We start from the raw sequence: 19327 nt of genomic DNA, 5'->3' as shown, positions 1-19327 counted from the left end.
TTTGTTTGAAATCTTGAACTTTTAAAAAATTCTTCACAAAAAATTGGAGATATTGACTACATAATCGTGACCTGAAATTTAAACACTGTTAAATTGAGACATATTTTTTCCAAGCTTTCCTGAATTTTGCATTGTCTAATCTCACAAAGATTTGTTTATGCTGCTATATTTGAAGCTGGTTATCAGGCAAAATCAGTTCTTTTCTTCGCACAGGAATGATGTCAGATGAATGTAGCAGATGGCAAAATTCAATATTGCCGATGTGATCTGTAATGCTAAGAAAGTTTCAGTTCAGAGATTTTAAAATTCCTCATAAGGCAATGCCACCCCTATTTATGGGTAAATAAACTCAACAGACCAGCCAGAGTTCCAAAGGTAAGTTTGTAGTGGTGCAAATATGTGTTTATGGGACTTTGTCAGAGCTTAGAGGTGAATGGATTTCAGACCCAAGTTCCAAATCTAATGTGCTCAGAATCTTGCCCCGTGCACAAAAGAAATAATCCCATATGTGTCTGTCAGAAATTGTGCTAGAGAGTTGGAAACAAATCCATCCTGCCATTCCAGAGTTAGCTCTGGGTGAAAGTTATGTGTGCCTGTATAAAACAAGACTCTGGTCATAAATTTGTTTGGCTTTTAAGCTGTCTCTGTCAAACAAAAAAGTTTGGAGGTTTAACTTGATTTCCAATTTTCATTTATTAAATTTGCCTGGAAAAAGAGAGGGGTTTGACTGCTAAAAAGTGAGGAGTGCTCAGCAGTTTCATACCAGACACGAGCAGTGCAAAGACTTGAGCTGCGCAGATGGGATCCTACCAGATGTAAGATGCAAAACTCAGCCCTGCAGTGAGAGATTTTGGATCCACGCAGGGTTCATCTGGAGGCTGCTGGAGCTGAAAGCTAGATACTGAAAACTTAAACTGGCTTTTTGTATTTTCTGGCCAGCCTTGCAGCAGCCTGTTCTTCCCCAGGTATTGGCACATCAGCTTCTGGGAGTGATCACCTGCACCGAGCGAAACTGAAAATCCTTCATTCTCCTTGACACAACCAAGATGATGTAAGGAAGAGAGCAGAGCTGAAAAGCCTGTGAGAGCAGAGCAGAGTGTCGAATATGCAGCCTGAGTCCTGGGCTAAATAATTATCTCCGGGTATTGTATTATTTGCATAATTAAAAAGTTTGGCTGAATTTCCGACACGCTGTCTCCTACATCGGGGAGGTGGTGGGGCCGAGTTAATCAGCAGGAGGAAAGTGAAGGTTAATGAATTGTTATTCAGATGGTGCAGGCCCTGTGAGATTTGTGGATAATTGATACCATTTGGGAGCTAAGGCGGAGTGGAAGACGAGAGAAGAGCTGCTGCAGCAGCTAGACTGGAAAAGAGCAAGGAAATGATAACTTAGCAATTATCATTTTTATGGGTTTGTTTGTCTTTTTTTTTTTTTTAACTTCTTTCTCTGTCTCATTCTTGTAAATTTTTTTGTTTGTTTGTTTTGCATTCCCTCACAAGTTCAGTAGAATTAAGATGGATGCAAAAGAATAATTAAAAACAAAAATTTAAATATCTGGCAAAAGACAATGGCCTTAGAAATCTCATGTGGAAAATTGCCACATGGAGGGTGGAAAAGATAAACTATTGTGTGCTGGAAGTATGATAGCAGCATCAGGTTTCAGATGTTCCTTTCACTTCAGTATGGGATTTTCTCAGCAGGCCAAATTCCCCTTTTGCAGAAGCCCAGGTAAGCCCTGTAGAGCATTAGCCTGCTATTGCTGATTGCTCATGCTATGAAAACATTTTGAGTACATGAACTCCAGCAGCACTGCATTCAGCATTGTCCAAAAAGCTTATAGCCCAAGGACCGTCCTGTTTTAATCAAGAAACCAGCATGAGAAAAATCCCTGAGGTGACCTGTAGCACCTAAAGCTACAAACATGTGAGTAAAAGAAGGCACATCTCCTGAACTGGGCTGTTATAAATCAGCAACTATAAACAATCCTTCTGAACCACCTTGCAAAGGTTACCAAGCCATCAGAATTTGACAACATAAGGAAGATATGAGAAACACCACTGAGAGAATTCTGTCCAGGCACAGCTTTAAGATGACTGTGATTAAAGATTGGCAAGAAGGAAGTGTTATCCATCTTGGACATGTGTCTTCTTCAAGAAAATTATTTATAATTTAATTCAGATAAAATTATTTCTAATTTAAAATATTTATTTAAAATACTTATAATTTAAGCCAGGCAATATCCTAATAATGGAATTATTTAGGGGCTCAAAATAAACCTCAAGGAGATCCTTGACACTGGCTGCCTACCAGCATCACTTTGAGACATTTCAAAGACACATCTCAAATGCTTACTTTTGGCCCACAATCAAAACCATATCAACAAACAAGTTGATTTTTTTTATCAGTAGAGAGACAGAACAAAAAGTTATTTTAGCATCAGTGCTGTTCTTAGATAAAACTAGTAATTTTAATGTATAAGACTTCCTAATCTTTCAGGAATTCATCTTTGGGTGTCCCAGGTTTCCTGAATGGAAATCTGTCCATTCTTTGCTGCTCCCACTCCAAAATCAAAAGGTTTGGATGTTGAATATTTGGCCTTCAGTGAGTGAGCATTTTGTGAAGGACTGAAATCTGTGCTCCACACAGAAAGGTGAAGAGGAAAGGTTATTCAATGGAGGGTAGGGATAAATTGCTTCTGTTTGTTGCTTCTTATTTAGATGGAATCACAGAACTGAGTAATGGTTTGGGTTGGAAGGAACCTTAAAGATCCTCTTGTCCCCTGCAGGGACACTTTTCACTAGACCAAGTTGCTTGAAGCCTGAAGTTAATGGTGAAAATTACTTGTAGAAAATAATCTCAGAATTATTTTCCTCTGCTTCTAAGACACCTCAAGGTAGCTGTGACAGAAACATGAGACCTGCAGATACAGAATGTTAGCACTAAGTTTGAGCCCATCAAAAGGTTTTGATGTGATGTACCACATAATAAAGGAGATTATGCAGTGGCTTCAACTTATGGGATTCGGAAAAATAGGAGCAAAGTATTGCTCAGGCATTGGAACAGGCTGCCCAGGGAAGTGGTGGAGTCACCTGTGGCTGCTCAAAAGGTGTGTGGGTGCGGCTCCTGAGGATATAGCATGGGGCTGGACACAGCGATGTTGGGTAAATGTTTAGAATTGGTGATCTTAGAGGCCTTTTCCAAATTTAATGATTCTGTGATTCTGTGAAAACACTGAAAACTCTGAGATTTAGTCTGATTCTAGGAAAAGCTGATGTTGATCTGTATGACATGCCTAATGCATTAGTAAAGCCTCGTCTACACATCAGCTAAGAGGAAGAGGAATCCAGTACAGCTGCATCTTACTGGTAAGAAAGAGAATTTCCTCATGGCACCATTAATTATTGCCTTACTGGAAAATCTGTATGTTGCTACCAGTGAAAGCCTGTAGCACCCACCCCCGCCCCCCCAAAAAAAGATGTGGATTCTCTTTCTAGGTTTTGCAGCAAACCCACACAATTTTCACCCAAATGAATAAGATCAAGATGATATTTATTTGAACTTTAATAGTAATTCCCATCCCTTCTACTGATGTTAGTCTAGAACAACTCCATTTTCCTGTCATGTCCCAGAGAAAAGATATTTTCCTTTCTACCTAGGCTGTCTGTCTTTGAACTCTTTTTTTTCCCTTTCTTTCCTTTTTTATTTTTTATTCTTTTTTTTCCTTTTTTTTCATATTACAAGTTCCCACACCTTTGAGACCTTAGCAACTTCAGGAAAGTTTTATTTATTTATTGAATAAAAAATTCAGTGGGAAAAGAACACACACTCACACGTACCTGGATGGGTGGGAAGGGGAGGGGGTGCAGAATCTAGGGCACAGCTTGCTGTGATGAAAAAGATGACAGGTGCCCCCCACTGCAAGCGTGGGACTGAGAGACCGTGGCTTGAATTTAAGGAGGATTCGAGTGACTTCAGGGAGAAATCTTCTACCTGCAACATTTCCTTGTAGTTAAAATACACAGCACACTGCTGCAGCTAGTTATAGAGACAGGCAAGTGTGAAAATTAATTTAAGAGGCAGTTACACAGATTTTGGGTGAAGGTCTGAATAATGAAAATAGCACTGCTAGGGACATATTTTTGGCTGATTCCAGTGCTGAAATACACTGTAATGTTGGCTGATCTCAGTTTAATACAATCCTGCAAGCAGGTGTCCTTGATGGTGCTTCAAGACTTCTTGCAAATAACTCCTTATGTCGCCACTTTTAAAATATGTGGGCAGTATTGTTGGACAGAGCTCATAAAATACAAAATAAATGAAAAGAAAAAAAGAGAAAGACATGGCATTTGCACTGAGGAGTGAAGAATATGAAATAACTGGGTTATGCTCTAACAAAGAGCATGGTGGGAAATGTAGCTCAGCGAATGTATCAGGGAAACTGAAATAAGAGTTAAATTAAAACTTTCTAGGTTGATAAATATGCTCTGGGTCACACAGCAGTGATCAGAACAAAAGGCTGGATACACAGAGAGAGTTACTGACTCATTGCTATTTCCCTGCAGTCCATAGGATATAAAATATTGCTATTTTCCCTCTGTGTCTTCTGTTCCTATTTTTTAAATTTTCTTGTCAATATTTGGGTGCTACTGCCTTTGACTCAGGAACTGCCTCCATCCTCATAGCAATTTGGCACACAGTTTAATTGAATAGGCACATCAAATTGCCATGCTCAGAACCTGAAACCTGAAAAACATAAATATAAAAGAAGATTTCTGAAAATCAGGCATATTAGGCACCATTAACAAAAGACAGGATGAATCCTTATTGCTTCAGCTCAGTAAATCCAGTCACACTGGAATTTTCACATCCGTGTTTATTTTTCTAATACTTGTCAGCTCAGTATAAGCTAATCATCAATATTTCCTCACTTTTAATAAAATGGGACAGCTTCAGGGGAATATTCTACATTAGATATTATATATTGTGGTATGATTAATAACTCACTCAGGATGGCTTTTTTTCCCCATTGATGATCTCTAAGTTCAGCTTAGCTTTCAGACCTCTGTGTTATCAACATACTTTGAATTAGTAACATTCCTGCATATCTGAATTTCAGTTAATTAAAACCACACAGATAAACCCTACCATTCTACCACCTTCAGCAACAGATTTAAAGCTTTTGTTCCTTTATTTATCAATCTCTATTATTTTTTATGGTAGCAAATAACTGGTTTGCAAAAGAAGCAGAATTTAATGCAGCCCTAAGCCTTGATTTCTCCCAGAAAGAATATGTGGAGTTTTGCTGCAGCAGATGCCACAGCTGACCATTGAGTTAAAATCTTTCTGCTTTATGGATCTAGTGCAAAATTGAATGCAATCTCTTTGATTAGCAAAATCCAAGCAGTTTAAAAGCACAATCACCTGCTCTTGGAGTATTATAATAGAAAGGATTTTAGTGTCTGGAGGAGCTGAGCTTTCCAGGAGCCACCAGGGATATCTGCCCTTGTGACTATGGAGAGTAGATAATCTCATACCATGAAGATTTCTTCTGTTCCAATTGGTGGAAAAGCAGGAGTGGAAGAGATGGAAGCCTTCACAAGCTTTTTTGCCCAGCCTAGTGCTTTACCCCAAAGAATATTTCTTCTGCATCGACAGCTGCACAGCAAAAGCAGCTCCGTCTGTTAAAATATGCAAATGACCAGCAAGCATCTTTCCTCCCTCTCCTACTGGGCAGGGAATTCTGAATCTAAATTTATGGTGGAAAAAATCCCAGAGAATCAGAGTGAAGTGAATCTCAGACTGGGGGACTGCAGTGCATTTGGTTGGATAACGATTTCAGCAGAGGGAAACAGAAATGAACAGGGACAGGCACACTGGTTCTAGTAAAGAAATGCCTCAGTTTAGACTGGCAGAATCAGTGGACAGGACAAAAGATCACTGAATTTGGGGCAAATTAACAAGTAAATCAGAACACTGAGAGCTCATTGAAAGAAAATTTAATTTTGAGTTATCAATAAAAGTACACTGAAAGAGAACAAACATAAAACTGGTGAAATGGTCTAAGCTGAACAAGAAAATTCAATTTGCCCTAGAAGACAAAAGATTTTATTTCTTAATTTATTTATTTATTCAAAGAAGAGATCTACGTTGACTTCATTCTCTGCTGTGTGTTCATTCATTTTGCCTTTTGGTCTATTTGGTTACTGTTGATATAAGCAATGATTTAGGCAGGTAAGGGTACCTGGTCATGACAGTTCAAGACACCCAGTGCTGGCCTGTCCTTACAGCCACTAATGGTGGTGTCTAACCTCAGCATTTATTCAAAACCATTATTCAAAGTCTTAGCTATAAATTTTAATATTTTCTGAAAGAAGTGAAGATTAAAGATTAACACATTACAACTACGAGGAACGTTTGGTCTCTCTCTAATTCAGATTGTTGTGGTACTTAGCATTACAAATTCAGATCTTTATTCAAAGAATAACAAATTAACAAGCTGGAACATGTTAATGATACATCTGACCACTCAGTGTAAAGTCATATCACACTTGACTTCATAAATAAAGAAGTTCATTTTTCACTGTTCTTTATTGTACCATTCAGAATTGACTCATAAACCCTCCACTAAATTAATTTGGATCTTGTTATTAACCTCTTTAGTAGTATCTCAAAAACTGCTTCGCAGAGTCATATTTTTGAGTCTTTTCTGGAAAGCTCATCAAGAAAATCCAAAAATTTTTTCTTGAAATCAGGTTATACTCTCTTTATTTTCTGTAGTTGTCTTGTCCCAGTTTCTTCCAGTCCCTCTAAACTTTCCCTTGCCATGATTTTTAGAATATTTTTGTCTTTGCACTCTAGGTCTCAGCAGGTGAAGGGGGAAATGCCAGAGGATTCTGTCTTTGTTTCCATGGTCACTTAGACACCTTGGTTAGAAGAAATAGAAAGAAAAAGAATATTTTTATGGTAATATTTTGTGCTTTCCTAAAACAGTGATCTTAGGCACATATTGCACCCTGGATATGTCACTCCCTGAGAGAGCTTTTCTTAGTTCCTTAGAATACTGAACACACTCCAGTTCATTCTCTGGTTTTGAGGCATTTTTTTTGCATGTCTCAGTAAAGTTCTAGATCAGAACAGAAGTTTCTGATCCCTATAGTAATAGGTAAACTAATGTTACTAGTTTGCACTTTATTGGATTTGTATAAAAAAAAAGCAGTGAAGATAACCTGACAAAAATAATATTTAAGTTCTTGTTTCAAGATGTAGGTAATGTCCTTTTTTTTATCCACAGCAAATTCCTTTTCAACCTTAGTCTGGTCATGAAGAACTGGATTTGTGGCCCTGTTTTACTGATGGAAAAGCAATGGCACATGATCTATACAGCTGTGCATGCAGTATCTGGCAGAGGCTCAGCAGTTTTTTACTTGCCAGCAAGCCACAGTTTTGGCTGGAAGAGCCAAAGTTATCCCAACTTTATTGGCCTTAATCACACCAATAATTCTGCATTGCAGTGAGTAGTGCCAAAGTCATTTCACTCCCTAGCAATGACTTTGTGATCTAAATTTGTTGTCCTTAGAAATGATTATGTTCATAATGCTGACAAAAAACTTTGCTGACATACAGCATTTTATGTCAGCAGATCTCAAGGATCTTTGCAAAAGAGGTCAGGATTTTTATGCCCATTAGCAAACAGGGAAACAGACATAAGCAGGTGGAGTGTGTTTACTGAGGTTTTATTTCTTTGTAAAATATATATTTAAAAAATAGAAGAGAACAGAACCCAATTCTCTGGACTACATCTATACAAACAAGCAAACCAGCTCCATGGCACAGATTTAATCTGGGTCCCACAGCCTTCCCACCATTTGTTAACAGATTCCTGAGCAAAGCTTTGTCTGGAAGCAAGAACCATTCCATAATGCCATGTCCCTCTGGTGAAAGGTCCATTTTATTTGTGGGTACTGATTTATCCCTTAATGTAAATCCACACCTCTCCTTATGATGATCCCTATTTTCTCTATACAATCAATGGATGTTTTCGCTTGGCTTGAAATAAGCACAAGAATTTTTACAACTCTCCAATTCATAGAATCACAGCATGGTTTGGGTTGGAAGCAACCCAAAAGATCATCCATTCCCAACATCCCTGTTTGTCTTTCATAAATATGGTTGTCTTGCCAATGCTGTCACACCTTTTTTTTTTTTTTTTTTTTTTTTTTTAACCCAGATTTTAATCCAGAACAATGAATTTCAGGATAAGAACACTAAAATGAAATAAAATAAAACTAATGTTCATGCCCAGTGTGGAAAGCAAGAATAAAAGACATCAGATCTGAAAAGGTGAGATCCCATGAGAATTCAGGTCCCTGTTTTGCTGAGGAAGGAAGAAGAATGTGTGAATAAATCTTCCATGTGGGAAGAAGGCAGCAGGTAGTTCTAGAAATGAAGGTGGAATGCCTGAAAACAAGAGCTAAACTGACAAAGTCAAGTGTCCTTTCATCAACAGTGACTAAACCAAAACTGGGTTAAAAAACAACAGGAACTATAAGCTGCCATCAAAACCTTTCCTGCCACTTTTCCTAATACCCATATATTTTTAGTGATTATGTTCAGAAATTTTCCAATTGAAGCTTTTAATTTTTTTCCCATCAGCAGAATATTAGAATATGCCAATTTCACAGAAACAAATTTTTCAGTGCATGAGAAAGTATAATTTTCAAGGATTTTTCTATCTCAAGAGCATTCCAAACTGTGAGTTAACTTGCCACTTAAGAATGTGTAAAAAAAACCTGCTTTGGAAACAAAATGCTTTAAAAAGATGAAAACAAACATTGTTTTTGACCTGATCAAAAATAGCATCTATTTTGTTTTATTTTGTCTAGTAAAAAAATCTTTGCTGTTTCACTCTCTCATTTTGTACCAGAATTGGGAAAAAAGTGTGATAATTTAAAATTCTGATGGTTTAGTGGCACTTTTCTGCCAGTTCTGATTTTGAGTTATTCACCTCTGTCTCACTGCCATCATAGAGAACATAACAAATCCCCATTGCAGTCTTAAATATTCAATATATTTTATATATGGATTCAATAAATTTTATATGGAATTAGGAAAGTACAGGCCAATTCCACCTGCTGGGGACAATTCCTCCTGGGTTTTCCATGGAAGTGTCACTTCATAAACTGGGAGCAAAGTCCACTGAAATTGAAGCTCTGCTCAATTTATAAAAAATTCTCATCAAAATAACCCCTGAGTAAGGGAGACAAATAATCCTGAATTGCTTCTTCAAGATGCTGGGGTATCTAGAGAGACCAACCAATTTATTTGAATATCTAATTCATTTTTTTCCCCTACAGAACTGTATTGAATGTAAAATTTGTCTCTAAATCTGAACGATGAGCCCAATTTGTGATACTTCCAAGCTCTGATTTTTTAGATAGAAAAGGTGACAGTTCCTTGACATTACCTAGAGTTGATATTTGCTATTCTAAGAAAAATGCTGTCATCAGAGCTGACCTTCAATAATTGCTCAGTCTCAAGGACAACAATACAAATACAATTACAGAAGTGTTTAATTATATCTATTATAAAGCCCATAATGCAAGCTTAAAACGATAACAATAAAATATTTTACCAGCTCAGCATTAAACCAAGATTATCAAGTTTGCTTGATTAAAGTTATGTATTTAAGTCTACAGAAAAATTTGTTTCAAAACATCCCTTCCATGCCTGGAAATGTTCAGGACCATGTTGGACAGGGCTTGGAGTAACCTGGGATAGTGGAAGGTGTCCCAGCCCATGGAAGGGAGTGGAAACTGGAGGACTTTAAGGTCTTTTCCAACCCAGTGTTTCTATAATTCTATGATCCCACAGTTTAGCAGCACTTTTCAAGATTCCATGGATGGTGAATAGTTTTCTGTACAACACTTCTATTTTGTTTTTGATCTATTCTGGCTGAATAAAGTAAACTGTAAGCATTGTAAATTGTTTGGCTAGTATAAAAATTTAAATACTTGAGCTCAAAGATCCAAATGCCAGCAGAAATAAATCCTGGTGTTACCCCTAGCTTTTTCTGCTACCTCGACTTTTTGCCAACTTTGTTCATAATTACAGGATTAAATAAAAGTTTTAGAGGCTTTAAAAAAGATGAACATCTCAATAATAGAAAAAGAACTTATTTTATACATTAATAGATACAAATTTGGATAAATCAGACACAGATTTGTACCTTAGATCCAGGGCTGACACCTATTCCTATTCCTCATCAGAGACATTTATTTTAGATAGGTGTGAAATGTGTGTCTAATGCTGAATCATGTCATTTCTACTTTCTAAATCATGTCAAGATCCAGATTCTTAGGAATACAATACACTGTGGGGGTTTTTTTTTATTATTGTTGTTGATTTAATCTCAATTCTTTGCTATCAATGGGCAGTTTGCCATTGAATTCCTTGAGCACTGGATAAACCCCTCAAGGAATGGGAGTGTGTGAAGTCTTTTCTGAGGTTAACCCAAACCTTCCATTTCTATGGCCTATTAACCACAGGAGACATAAACAACAATACAAATCCTTCCCATAGTTCAAGGAACTGCTTACACAGGGGTGACTTTCCAGAGTCTCAGTTGCAGCTAAATGCACCATGAGATTAAGAAAAGGCTTTTCCCAAGCAGTTGCTGTGCAGGTGCTTCATCCAACAGTGACTTGGCAAACTTTGCTGTAGGTTTACACAGTCCATGGTTTTAAGTATTTCTCAAATACTGCACGACAATCATTAACAGCCAGAGGCAAAATAATCATTGCTAGATTCATTTAATGCTAAAGCCAAAACTAAAATATTTTGTGTTGGTTGAAATGTCAGACCTTATCTGCATTATTGTAAGATCAGATGGAAAAATAGGAGTGCTTTTAAACATGGCTCAGAATAAGACTCCAGTTTGTAAATACATTAATCAGAATGTAAGATCTGCCTTCTAGTGGATAGAGAGGGACAGCTGAAATGAGCAGGTTGAGCTAATGTATCAGCATTACTGATTTATGAGGGAGATTTAATAAATAAATCAGAATTGAAACTAATAAATGGAATCAATGTTGAAATAATTTGGGTAAACATTAATATTTTAGCTCAATTACAGTCATGGGAATTTTTTTAGCAGAAAGGGTTTGATAATACTTCTGGTCAAAATTTCTAAAGAGCAAAAATGAGCCAGAGGAGGTGTTTTCTTAAGGCCCATGATTTCTGTGAACTGTTTCACTTTCTAAAGCTTTCTGAAATTTAAGCCAGGTTTTTGCACCTAAAAAGTCTTAAAAAGTTGCTTGTAACTGTTTTATGACTCTTGATGTCTCATCCACACGTCAGAGAAGCTACACAGGAGAGCAAATCTTCCTCCAAGTGCAGGACAGGTTTTCCTGCCCATCACACCACTGGAGCAATTTCATAGAATTACAGGATCTTAGAATTGTTTGGTTTGGAAACACTTTAAAATTCACCTAATTCAACCCCCTTGCCATGGGCAGGGACACCTTCCACGAGAATTTGTCATGTTCTACCTGCCAAGAAAGTTCTCATCTGAATTCTGGTAAAAGGCACTGAAGGATGTCAAGCAGCCAACTTCTGCTTGGTCGCTTTTCTTGTTGGTAGATTTGGAGCATTAGAAGCGGCTGAACAGATCTGATTTTTTTTTCTTTAAATTTTGAAAAAAAAAAAAAAGACATGTTCATCTCAGACCTTGTATGCCACGTTTCAACAAGGAGTGAATTTTTATGGTCAAATTACAAGCCCCTGAAAATAGGAGTTTATAATGGAAAGGCTGATACAACCATAACTATTGTATTGCAACTGCTTCACTATAAGAAAATTGGTTTACTCAGACCTTGTATGCCATGTTTCAACAAGGAGTGAATTTTTACGGTCAAATTACAAGCCCCTGAAAATAGGAGTTTATAATGGAAAGGCTGATACAACCATAACTATTGTATTGCAACTGCTTCACTATAAGAAAATTGGTTTAGATAATATACCCTTCTGGAATGACTGCAGTTCTAAATGATCCTGCATCTCCATAAATCTAAGCTAACTCAGTAATTCAAAATTACTAAAATTTAAGTTTAGTACCAATAAGCAATAAACTTATGGCTATTGCTATAATAACCGCTGGTCTGTGCTCCTTTATTTCACAGCAGGTGGTCTTTGGGCTGGTTTGCAGCCAGAATGAAAACACTTCCAACTAATTGAAAACTAATTCCTAAAGTTGAGGAGAGGCACATTTCCAAACTTTCACACAATTCCCTTTCACTAACAAAGAGCTTGGTTGTTTGGAGGGTTTTTTTTTCCTTTCCTCTTTTCTCTTTAATCAGTGCCTAAGCATATTGTCCCTTTTTACACTGTTTTATACTAATATATTATATGATGACAGCTGACTCACTGTATTTCTGCAAACTGTCAAGGGAAATGCACTGAGGAACATGTAAGTTCCTTTAAATACACTGGGTCCCTTTACATCATCCTGCTTCCCCCCCCAGTCTCTTATACACCTAAAATTCCAAATGCTAAAATCTCATGCCCGATTCTCCTGTCAGACTGATCAGCTTCATGCAGGCATGACTTTAGTGACTGATTCAGGCCACCAGCAAATCAGAAGAAATGAGGTTAACAAAGTCTAATTCCACAATTTAGTAGAGTTTGAAATCTCATTTCTCTTCCTCTGAAAGACATTGAGGGGCTGGAGCATGTCCAGGGAAGGGAATGGAGCTGGGGAAGGGTCTGGAGCACAGGTCTGAGGAGGAGCAGCTGAGGGAGCTGGGAAAGGGGCTCAGCCTGGAGAAAAGCAGGCTCAGGGGGGATCTTCTCATTTTCTTCAACTCCCTGACAGGAGGGGGAAGTCATGTGGGGGTCGATCTCTTCTCCCAGGTAACAAGTATCAGAAAGAGAGGAAAAGGCCTCAAGTTGTGACAGGGGAGTTTTAGGTTGGATTGGGAAAAAAACATTTTTAGAAAGCATGGTAAAGCACTGGAGCAGAGTGCCCAGAGAAGGTGGGGAGTTGCCATTCCTGAAAGTATTCAAACAATATGTGGATACAGCACTTAAGGACATGGTTTCATGGTGAACATGGTGGCGGTCCATTGGGCAGTTGGACTGCATGATCTTAAAGTTCTTTTCCAATGTTAATTCTAATAATTCTATGATAGAAGCAGCACCCAGACTTTCATAACAGGGTGAGACACAGAATCATAGAATGGTTTAGGTTGAAAGAGACCCTAAAGATCATCTCATTTCAACATCCTGCCATGAGCTCTTGGCTCATGGACACCTTGCTCTAAACCAGGTTGCTCAGAGCCACATCCAGCCTGGCCTTAAACACTTCCAGGGGTGGGACATCTTCTTGTTGGTATGCAGCAGAAAACTTTTTATAAATTGGTTCAGTTATTTAATCCTCCAAGATGCAACAATAAAAAAAAAAAATTTGGAACTAGTTCTTCCATTCTTTAAACTCATGTATGTTTGTTTTAAGTGCTCCTTGCTCTGCAGCCACAATACAATCCCCCAGGAAGCAAAATGTGAATCAGTGATCTTGCCAAAAAATAATTTAAAAATGGGTTTTATTTGCTGCCAACATTGCATGAGACTCTGTGAAATACACTTAAGAAAATCCTGTTAGCTGTGTCCAATCAGGCTGAGGAAGGTGGTCCTGCCCCTCTGCTCAGCCCTGCGAGGCACATCTGGAGTGCTGTGTCCAGTTCTGGGCTCCTCAGGACAAGAGAGACATGGAGCTCCTGGAGTGGGTCCAGTGCTGGGTGGCAAAAATGATGGAGGGCCTGGAGCATTTCCCTGACAGGGAAAGGCTGAAGGAGCTGGGGCTGTTCAGCCTGGAGAGGAGACACAGCCGAGAGGGGCCCTCAGCCCTGGGTGTCCCTGTGTGCAGGGAGGGATCCGAGCAGGGCCCAGGCTCTGCTCCAGGGCCCAGCAATGGCACCAGAGGAACGGGCAGGAGCTGATCCCAGTGAGTTCCACCTGGACACAAGGAAGAACTTCTTTCCTGTGCAGTGACAGAGCACTGAACAGATTGTCCAGAGAGGGTCTGGAGTCTCTCATTGGGGATATTCCAGAACTGTCTGGACACAATCCTGTGCCCTGGGCTCTGGGTAATTCTGCTTGAGCAGGGGGTTGGACCAGATGAGCCACTGTGGTCGCTTCCAGCCTGAGCCATTCTGTGTTGGGATAAGCCAGCAACTGACTCCTGCCAGAGTCCTGCCTCTAAGACTGACTAGCTAGAAATCCTACAGGGTCATTATTATTTCATAAAATCATAGATTTATAGAATGTGCTGAGCTGGAAGGGACCCACAAGGGCCTAGTACAGAACACTCCAAATCCCACCCTGTGCCTGAGAACATTGTAAAAACACTTCTTGAGCTCTGGCAGCCTTGGGCTGTGACCATTGCCCTGGAGACTCTATTCCAGTGCCCAGCCATCCCCTGGGTGAAGAACTTCTTCTTAATATTGAACTTAAACCCCTCCTCACATAATTTTCAAGCTACTTTCCACTCATCCTGGTTATTATCCTCATTATTTTGTTCTGTGGTTTCTGGAGGCAAAGAGCTGCTGCTGTTTGACTCCAGTTTACAATCTATTGCCCATCACACACATGTTGGCATGAGGGAGGGTGAGAGTGTAAAAGGCTGGGTAAAGGATGTTCTGACAGCAGCATTGTGCTATGTAAATGGGAGTGATCATTGAGTTACTACTTTTTTTCAGGTGACCTTTCTAAAAAAAAATTGCATGAGAATTTTTGAGAATCTTATGGATAGCTGGGAATGCTCCAGGTACTTATTTTCCAAATTCAAAGATAAAGAATTTTCTTGTTTGTTACAGAATAAGGCTTAATCCCATACTCAGAAGTCAAAATATAAGGACATTTTCAGACATTTATAAGCCTCTGAAGGCTTGGCTCTGAACCTCAACCCTACATGTGAGTAAACTGTGTGGGTTGACCTCCATGGAAGGAGTTGATGAGATAACAGTTACCATGGAATCATAGAATCACAGAATGGTTGGACTGGAAGGGACATTAAGGATCATTTTGTTCCACCCCCCTGCCATGGGCAGGGACATCTTCCATAATCCCAGGTTGCCCCAGGCCCCATCCAGCCTGGCCTTGGATACTTCCAGGGATGGGACAGCCACAGCTGATGTTGGCAGTTTCTGCCAGGCCCTCACCACCCTCACAGGGAAGAATTTCATCCTAGTATCTAATGCAAACCTTAAAGCTATTTGGTCTTGTCCTGTCACTCCATGCCCTTGCAAAAGTCCCCATCCAGTTCTCATGGAGCCCTTTTAGGCACAGGAAAGGGCTTTAAGTTCTCTCCACAGCCTTCTCTTCTCCAAGCTGAGCAACCCCAGCTCTCTCAGCCTGTCCCCGCAGCAGAAACGGCTCTTTGATCATATGGGTGACCTCCTCTGGCCTCATTCCTGCAAGTGAGCATCCTTCTTGTGCATGGGCCCCATAGCTGGATGCAGTATTCCAGGTGGGGTTTCACAAGAGCAGAGCAGAGGGGAAGAACTGTTGGGCATTCAATGGAAAATCTTATCAAACCGGGCTCATTCTCTGCATCTGTGAAGTCCTCCCTTGCTGATGAACCACAGTAAGACTTTATCCTTCTCTCAGAGCCTTTTTTCCCCTCCTCTAGCAGGATGAAAATCTGGGGAGGAGGAGTTTAATAGAGAAAACTCTACAGAATTTAGAAGACAAGTACAAAAACACAAGTAGGAGATTTGTGTGAACATGAAAATAAGTCTTCATAAGAGCCAAGGTGAATGGCAAAGAAAACCCTAGGCTGGTGAATCATCTTCCTGCTCTCAAAAATGAAGACATTTGCAAAACCCAACTGTCAGTACCTGGTTGGTGAGCAAAAGAGTCTGAATTCATCAAAATATAAGGAGAAATTTTCTACCAATGGAAAACCACCATGCTGTTGACTTCAAGTCAAACTGTGCCAACTTGTGAATTTATCCCAAACTGGTAGCTCCGTTCTCTTTGGTAATGACCTTGAATTCAGATTGGTGTGAAATAGATGGAAAATGGTCTGTAGCCTGTTATCAGTGCATTTCCCTACTCCCAGCCTTTAATCCCATGAGAGTAGCAGAAGCGAAAAGGTTTCAAACTTCTTATGAAAATATTTTTCCACCATGCCTGTTCCCTAGCCCTGTCTGTTCTCCTTTCTCTCTGCATAAGCAGTTTTAGACTTTATTTAAGTGTCGCATTTCCAAGCGTTCACGACTCTGTACAAAGCTCGTCACACATCACTCATGCCTTATTTCACGGGTTGAGCTGGTAATTAGCATATTTCACAATTAGCCAGTGTATTTGCTTTGCTAATTTCATTCCATGATGAAGGTGCTAACTTGGCGTGAAGCTGTAATGTACTGGTTGATTTATTAAGCTTCCTCTGATGGATGAAAATCACATGCTGTGCCTTTACTGTCGGGGAAAGTTAACAACATCCATTTGTAAGAGATGGTATTTGAAAAGTGATGTTGGTGTGATTGAATGTGTGAATCTGTAATGAAGCCAAGTCAGATAGCTCCTTCCCCATAAAATAGTATTCAACTTCTGTGGTGGCTCCTTTTTGAAACTGGGCTTTTCTGCCCAGATTCCTCCCCTGAACTATGCACATACCTAATACTCAGCAGGTGTTTAGCACTCAGGTTTGTTTCCAGCTCCTGTTTTCCAACAGCTGTAGAGGAGTCAAGTGCCTAAACCCTCTAAGAGTCACAATCCTAGAATGAGAGCTGACAGGATAAAGCATTTGCTGTTCTTTCCTTAACAAAGCTGCACATAAAATGAATAATTGACTAATCAGTCAATTTATCAATCAGTTCACAGATTTTCAAGATATCTTTTTGAGAGAGAACTCCCTTGTCCATGGCCTTTAGTTGTGAAACTTGGCGCAGTTATGTCCTTTCTAAAGAAAAAAAATATTTTGTAGTTTTAACTATAGTGTTAAATTAATTTCAATGAGTCAACTCTTTGTCCATAAAGCCCATGGATAGACAACACAGGAGAGGGCTGGCAGGAAAGCTTCTGTGTTTTCATGACCAGTGTGTGATGTGATGTAGGGATACACGTGATGCTGGGCAGCGATGATGGGAGGAGCAGCTGAAGCGATTTTTTTCCTCTGGTAATTCTGCATTTTGCTTTTTCAGGATTCAAAGGATCTTTTCTACTCCAACCTGCACGGTTAGCCAGTCCGTATGTAATAAATTTTTTTGTCCATACTTTAAATATCCCTAATTTTAGCACATTCCAGAGAGGATCCACACTCCCTGAAGTGATGATTCTTGCAGAAGGATCCCACCTCACTCCATATTATTCTGAGGCTTATGGCTGAGCTATATTAAGTCCTTTCTCCTTTTAATTTCCCAATATTTTCCTTGATTATTTTAACACCTCTAAAGATTATGTGTTGTCTGGAGAAATGTTTTTGAAAGAGCACTTTGAAACTTCAGATGTCTGTACACCCAGACTGAACAGATTAAGTTCAATCTTTCTCTTAAGCCATCACATTTTATCTTCTATCTGCATTTTCTCTGTGCATCAGATATGAGCTATTTACACATCAGCATTAACCTCTCTTGTCAGCAGAATTTAGGGTTTCAAAGAAATCAGATTGTTCTGTATCAGAATTTGCATGTTTCACTACAATGGGAAAGCAGAATGAAATTGGAAAGAAAGGGTTGCTAAGGCAAAGATCAGAAGAATTGAGCTACCCCAGAATGAGAATTAATTTAATTTAGGTGTTAAGTAAAATTCTGCAGATGAAGTCAGCATGAACTGATGATCTTCATGTTTTGCTCTGATTTTTCTGCCTCTCCGTTCTCTCTGTGCTGGGTTCCTCTTTGCTTTGTAAAGCACACACATGTGATATTGTAACAGTACCAATAAAACCAAAAACTTGGATTCAGGAAAAACTCAATCAAAATCTAAGATCTACGTTTGCTTCTAAGGATGTGTGTACCTCCCCAGTCAAGAATGTATTTAACTGCTGTCACTTTCAGCAGCTTAAAGACAAACACAGATTCAGAACAGGTTGTTTTGCTGGATAACATGTTTGCTCCTTCCTGAATTATATTAGCAGGTTTGGGATCAGGGTACTGCTCTCCTGCACAAGTGAAAGCAGTTCAGCTGGGACATATCCAGTCTTTCCCAGTGAAAAGCCAGGGAAATATATCAGGACCATTACTGTCCTTACTGACTCTGGAATGTCCTTCCAACAAAATGCTTTCCTGAATCCCTTGCTCCCCCTTACTCCTCTCTCACCACCCCATCCTTACCCCTTCAAGCTCCTTTTATTCCCTGGCTCAAGCTGATTCTGTAGCTCAGCAGAAGGCAGGAGCTGCTGTTTCACACAAATGTCGCCTCAGTTCACACTTCCAGCTGGGCTTAGAGACCACAGTCATTAATTACTGTTACTCGTGTTGTTGTTTATGCTCCAAGACCTGCTTTTTCACCCCAAAAAGGGTTACAAGAAGCTTAAGAGATGCCACTTGGCCAAGCTTGTATCACCAAGGAGTGTGTGTGTCTCAGTATATCAAAGGTACCTTGACTGGTTTTTGACTGATTTTTGCACTGCTGATTAGATTTAACTGGCCAGAAACCTAACCCACGTACCAGATATGAAGTATTACAGAGAAAGAAGAAAATAATTTTCTCTAGGTTATGGCAAATGCAACCTTTTAAAAATATATAACCAGGAGTTGCTTAATTAAGTTAATCTGTCCAAGTGTTAACTATGCATTGTTGTAATTACATAACAGTCATAGGGACAGAAATATTTTATTTAAATATTTTTAGATTTAAGGCAACCTTAAATATTTTTTCTGTAATTAGCAGGTAAGCAAGGTATATCCCTCCTGCATTTTATATTAAAAATAAGGACTTTTTATGTTCTTAACTTATGTCACTTCTTACAACTTATTTCGTTATCACAATTTCAAATCACATCTCCATAAGGGAACTGTCACTGGGGCAGCCAACAGGCAAGGGTCAAAATTCATGGATTGTCAGGCCTGAACAGCATCACTACCCTTTTTAATTTTTCTTAGTCCATTAGCTGGGCATGTATTACAGAAAAGAAGTTGTTTTTACAGTAAAAGTTCCCTGGACTGGCAAGACCAATGATTTCCATGAGATTTTGACATCTTTTGCTGAAGAAACGAAGCCCAAGCCATTGAAATGAGGCTGAATCCAAACTGCAGTGTGTGATCAGGAGAGGAATGTGCTGGATCTCTTACTGAGACTGAAAATGACTGGGAGAAAAACTAGAATTACCCC

Source organism: Pyrgilauda ruficollis, unplaced genomic scaffold, assembly GCF_017590135.1.
Source record: "Pyrgilauda ruficollis isolate IOZ18807 unplaced genomic scaffold, ASM1759013v1 scaffold54, whole genome shotgun sequence".
Classification (NCBI taxonomy): domain Eukaryota; kingdom Metazoa; phylum Chordata; class Aves; order Passeriformes; family Passeridae; genus Pyrgilauda; species Pyrgilauda ruficollis.
This window is presented reverse-complemented; position numbering follows the sequence as displayed.